Source organism: Leiobunum rupestre, chromosome 9 (genome assembly GCF_980474605.1).
Source record: "Leiobunum rupestre chromosome 9, qqLeiRupe1.1.hap1, whole genome shotgun sequence".
Lineage (NCBI taxonomy): Eukaryota > Metazoa > Arthropoda > Arachnida > Opiliones > Sclerosomatidae > Leiobunum > Leiobunum rupestre.
Window position 1 is genome coordinate 26,017,606 of NC_143392.1, and position 6,329 is coordinate 26,023,934.

The window sequence follows — 6,329 nt, forward strand, 5'->3', positions numbered from 1 at the left end:
TCGGAATTTAATTTTATCTTCGAACACTTATTGGTTCAAGTATTTCGTAAGTATTGTCCCCTTTTTATTATGGAAGTTTCTGCCTATTCACGTATTTTAAATGCATTATAGATCATAGGTGGTTTTTATTAACATGTAAATAATTAAGACCAAATTTTTCGACAAAACGATTTTTTTGAGTTACCTGGTTTTGGAAATAAGGTAGCGAAACGCAAACAAGTTAATTTAAATTAATTTTTAGACAAACCGAATGTTTAGAGATACTTGGTTTTGGAAATAAGGTAGCGAACGTCTGTATCAATTGGCACGAAATTCAAACATTCATACGCGGGTTTTCGGGTCCCGCAAATCGGACAGAAATCTCCCTTTAAATTAAAAAAACGTAGTTCAGAAATGATAATTATTAACTAAAATATAATTTTGAACCAAATTGGTCTTCATTTAAAAAATAATGCAGATTTTAAGGCGAAAAACCACTAAAATGGGAAAATTACTCCGATTTCCAAAATTTAAAATGTGCTACCGATGGCATGATAAATTATTTTGATTCACTGACCCTTCTAGACTTAATTGTTGAAGGGTAATGTAAGATCGATCTGTAAGCTGCGATGGGGTATTCTGCAGACTTTCCTAGGAAAGTTGTGACACGCCTTCTTCCTTTCAACTTTCTTCTTGAGATTTCATTGGGCGCGAAATCACATGTCGCAATACGTCCCTGTTGACGTAATGCGACATGTGATTTCGCGCCGAATGAAATCTCAAGAAGAAAGTTAATAAATTTAAATAAATTAAAGTATAAATTTTCCGTCTACGGGGAAATTTGCCGTAAAGAGTACAAACAAAGATAATCTATACCTACGTACCCTAGACTGGAGATCTCTAGAATTTCCCATGGCCGACGGTAGAGACACTCGATTCCCTACTTGTGGGGGCAATGAAATGGGGTGGGGTAGAGTCTGAAAAATTCAGTTCAGTTCAGTTTATCAAACTCGTTTTCAGACCTTGCTGTCTAAACAATTTGAATAAATAAAGTAAAAATCCGGTTATCCGAACTTGAAGACGACAACGCGTACCGTTTGAAACGGTCAAAGATAATCTATCACTGGAACGGTGAATTTATATTTTTTTTATATAAAAACCTTTTCCATTTTCATTTCATGATCAAATTACAAACAGTTATATACACTCTTTATCGCGGTATTTTCCAGGACGCGTCCATGTTTGCTTTTCCCCTTTCAGCCCCCATTCTCCATTACGGATACCCAAAGAGTGGATGCTAGACTCCCCGCTGAGGGCAGAGGCAATGGCCGACTAGCGGGAAGAAAGTAAGAAGGGTCAAATAAAGGCGCGAAAAAGATTGTATACTATTACAAAAAAATACCTTAGAGGGAGGTGCGCCAAAGGGTCAGAGCAGGTAAAGTCCCACACCAATGATTTTCCGGCGGTTCAGGGAACAAGGGACATCCCATCAGGTCGCTTGCCTGGAGGCTTCAAAACGGATGGAACACCGGCTCAAACCAGGGTTGGCTGGGTTAAACCACTGGTTAAAACTATGGCTTAAATCATGGTTTAAACCAGTTGATTAAAAAAACCCTATGGTTTTTTTTAAATTAAATTCTGATCAATAATCTATTTTTTTCAGTTCGCGCAACGTCTTAGAAGAAACCGAAATTTAAGCTTCTGAAACGTTTCAGATATCGCTTCCACCCCAGCCTCCCCAAACTTTTCAGACTTCACTTTTCCAACCAGCCTACCCAAAACATTCTGATATCGCTTCCTCCCATAGCCTCCCCAAACATTTTAGATATCGCTTCCTCCCCCAGCCTCCCCAAACCTTTTAGATATCGCTTCCTCCCCAACCTCCCCAAGCCTTTTACATATGGCTTCCTACACCAGCCTCCCCAAACCTTTCCGATATGGCTTCCTACACTAGCCTCCCCAAACATTTCCGACTTAGCTTCCTCCCCTAGCCTCTCCAAACTTTTCAGACTTCGCTTCCCCCCCAGCCTCCCTAAACGTTACAGACTTCGCTTCCTCCCCCAGCCTCCCCAAACCTTTCAGTCTTCGCTTCATCCCCCAGCCTCCCCAAACCTTTCAGACTTAGCTTCCTCCCCAGGTTCCCCCAGCCTCCCCAAACCTTTCAGACTTAGCTTCCTCCCTCAACCTCCCCAACCTTTCAGACTTCGCTTCCTCCCCAGCTTCCCCAAACCTTTCAGTCTTCGCTTCCTCCCCAACCTCCCCAAGCCTTTTACATATGGCTTCCTACACCAGCCTCCCCAAACCTTTCAGTCTTCGCTTCATCCCCCAGCCTCCCCAAACCTTTCAGACTTAGCTTCCTCCCCAGGTTCCCCCAGCCTCCCCAAACCTTTCAGACTTAGCTTCCTCCCTCAACCTCCCCAACCTTTCAGACTTCGCTTCCTCCCCAGCTTCCCCAAACCTTTCAGTCTTCGCTTCCTCCCCCAGCCTCCCCAAACCTTTCAGACTTAGCTTCCTCCCTCAGTTTCCCCAACCTTTCAGACTTAGCTTCCTCTCCCAGCTTCCCCAAACGTTTCAGTCTTCGCTTCCTCCTCCCGCCTCCCCAAACTTTTTAGACTTCGCTTCCTTCCCCAGGCTCCCCAAACCTTTCAGACTTAGCTTCCTCCCCCAGCCTGGAAAAAGTATTTTGCATTTTACATTTTGCATTTTGAGTTATGAAAAGTATTTTGCATTTTGCATTTTGCATTTTGAGTTATGAAAAAAGTATTTTGCATTTTACATTTTGCATTTTGAGTTATGAAAAAAGTATTTAGCATTTTGAGTTATGGAAAAAGTATTTAGCATTTTGAGTTATGGAAAAAGTATTTTACATTTTGAGTTATGGAAAAAGTATTTTGTATTTTACATTTTGCATTTTGAGTTATGAAAAAAGTATTTAGCATTTTGAGTTATGGAAAAAGTATTTAGCATTTTGAGTTATGGAAAAAGTATTTTACATTTTGAGTTATGGAAAAAGTATTTTGCATTTTACATTTTGCATTTTGAGTTATGAAAAAAGTATTTAGCATTTTGAGTTATGGAAAAAGTATTTAGCATTTTGAGTTATGGAAAAAGTATTTTACATTTTGAGTTATGGAAAAAGTATTTTGTATTTTACATTTTGCATTTTGAGTTATGAAAAAAGTATTTAGCATTTTGAGTTATGGAAAAAGTATTTTACATTTTGAGTTATGGAAAAAGTATTTTGCATTTTACATTTTGCATTTTGAGTTATGAAAAAAGTATTTAGCATTTTGAGTTATGGAAAAAGTATTTAGCATTTTGAGTTATGGAAAAAGTATTTTACATTTTGAGTTATGGAAAAAGTATTTTGCATTTTACATTTTGCATTTTGAGTTATGAAAAAAGTATTTAGCATTTTGAGTTATGGAAAAAGTATTTAGCATTTTGAGTTATGGAAAAAGTATTTTACATTTTGAGTTATGGAAAAAGTATTTTGCATTTTACATTTTGCATTTTGAGTTATGAAAAAAGTATTTAGCATTTTGAGTTATGGAAAAAGTATTTAGCATTTTGAGTTATGGAAAAAGTATTTTACATTTTGAGTTATGGAAAAAGTATTTTGCATTTTACATTTTGCATTTTGAGTTATGAAAAAAGTATTTAGCATTTTGAGTTATGGAAAAAGTATTTAGCATTTTGAGTTATGGAAAAAGTATTTTACATTTTGAGTTATGGAAAAAGTATTTAGCATTTTGAGTTATGGAAAAAGTATTTAGCATTTTGAGTTATGGAAAAAGTATTTAGCATTTTGAGTTATGGAAAAAGTATTTTGTATTTTTAATTTAAAAAAAGCATTTTGAACAACCCCTTCGCCATCATTATTAACCGCCGTTGAATATTTCGATGAGATTACATATTTAGAGACCGATTACGAGAGACAATATGGTCCGGCGAATTGGCTAAAACCCTCACTTAAAATTAAAAATTTACCGTGCACCACAAACTAAAAATATATTTTTCAATAAATTCGAACTTAATTTGAGAAATTAATGTACCCAATAAAATTGGAAAACGAAAAATGGTGTTCAATTAGGTAGTAAGCGCCAATAATTCTGAAATTGCATATTTAATATTTTAAAGGTAACGTATTTCGGTGAGCTGATCCCAAAAGTATAATTTGCCTTGAGGCAACGTGTTTACCGTCTTTATCGTTGCACTCCACTTTCCATTCAGCACCGTTATCGCAATAATATTTTAATTAGATAACTTTATGAGTAAAATGTTGAAAATTTTTGTAGTCGATTAATGAAAATATATTAATTTCAATAGCGATCATGAAGACAATCGCCAGAACAATCCGCTTCCCAAACTCTCCGACGTACGATTTCATTTTCCCTTTTGAGGATAATTTCGACCTTTTGGTAACTCTAGAATGGTTGAGCCGAAATTGGACTCTCTGTTGGTACATGGGCGTCTTTTACCTGTGCGCCGTTTTTGCTGGCAAGCGCTACATGAAGAACCGTCCACCGCTGAGAGTTCGCAAATTCCTGATCGTTTGGAACGTCGTCCTGTCCGTGTTCAGTTTGATCGGCGCCTACAGAGTGGTCCCGGAACTGGTCCACGTCCTGAAGGAATACGGTCTTCATCATTCAGTTTGCACGAGATTTGACTACGCCAACAAGATCAGTGGCTTCTGGGGAATGGCCTTCATCATGTCCAAAATTCCCGAATTGGCCGACACCGCTTTCATCGTCGCCCGCAAGCAGAAACTCGAAGTTCTTCATTGGTTCCACCACGTCGTCACGTTGTGCCTCTCCTTTTATATTTCGTCCGATTACCCGTCCATATCAAGATGGATGATGAGCTTGAACCTTTCCATACACGCGGTGATGTACGGCTACTACGCCCTGCGAGCAATGACCATACAAATTCCCCGCGCAATCGCCTTTGTTATCACAACAGCCCAAATATCGCAAATGGTAATTATTCTCGCCTGCGGTGTCTACGCGGCTTTCGTTCTGATAAATGGTGGGCAGTGTCAAATGAACCCGGAAAGTGTCGCGGCCATTTTGTTCGGGTACGGCACGTTCTTCGTGTTCTTCGTTAATTTCTTTGTCCATAGTTACGTTTCCAACGAAAGATCGACGACCTTGAAATTCGAACAAAAGAAATATTCTTAAACTGCCGGAGAGAAGTGCTATTGTTCTACAAGTATGGCTTTTCGGGAAATAATTTACTTCCGAAAAAAAAGGAAAAGTCTTCGTGAGACGCGAGCGAGCGGAAGTAAAATGCATACGAAGCCCGATGTACACTCTGTTTAAAAAGTCTTCGACAGGTGAAATTTTTGCCCTCTTTTTAATTCTGCTAGAAAACTATAATAGATAGATCGATGAAACCAATTGCAACTATTATTTATTTTCCAATATCTTTCGTTATTTATGGGTTTCGTCCGCCAAAAATTAATAGTTTTGGCGGGTACCGTCAAAACTCATTTTTGACAACGTTTTAAATATTGGTTCTACGGCACTGCCTCGCGCGTTTTTGAATTCACAATGGTCGGTTCATATTTAGAAAGTGGAAAAATTATCCCTCTACAACCAACGGTTGAGAAGTTATCGCGTTTACCAACTTTCGTCGAAACTAGGAAACTCCTAAAATGCATCAAGCGATTTTTAATAACGCAACTTCGACAGCGATCCAACAACATATTTAATTAAACGCTGGTTTAAAATTGTGGTAACCATTATTATAAACAATTTCTAACGCAAATAGCTTATTAAAAGCTTTAGCGTATATAAAAGGATATTCCTAAAACCACTTGCCAAGTTGTTCTTGAGATTTTTTTTTAAACCGGCCTTTAATTAAATATATTTTCAATGTTGTTGGATCGCTGTCGAAGTTGCGTTATTAATTATCGCTTGATGCATTTTAGGTGTTTCCTAGTTTCGATGAAAGTTTGTAAACGCGATAACTTCTCAACCGTTGGTTGTAGAGGGATAATATTTCGACTTTCTAAATATGAATCGACCATTGTGAATTCAAAAACGTGGGAGTCGGTGCCGTAGAACCAATATTTAAAAAGTTGTCAAAAATGAGTTTTGACGGTACCCGCCAAAACTATGAATTTTTGGCGGACGAAACCGATAAATAACGAGAGATATTGGAAAATAAATAATAGTTGCAATTGGTTTCATCGATCTATCTATTATAGTTTTCTAGCAGAATTAAAAAGAGGGTAAAAATTTCACCTGTCGAAGACTTTTTAAACAGAGTGTACAGTCTGTGTTGCGAATAGCTCTTAGTTAACGATTTCCACATGAAGAATGGGAAGTATCATACTTATGAAACCG

At 37.7% G+C, this 6,329-nt stretch overlaps 1 pseudogene across 1 annotated transcript; it reads left to right on the forward strand.

The window, feature by feature from the left end:
• The first annotated feature begins 739 nt into the window (after positions 1 to 739).
• LOC149927007 (very long chain fatty acid elongase 6 pseudogene) lies at positions 740 to 5,504 on the forward strand (annotated as a pseudogene). Its single transcript, XR_016473848.1, has 2 exons — positions 740 to 1,325; positions 4,309 to 5,504. The product of XR_016473848.1 is annotated as a very long chain fatty acid elongase 6 pseudogene (transcript).
• The last annotated feature ends 825 nt before the right edge of the window (positions 5,505 to 6,329 follow it).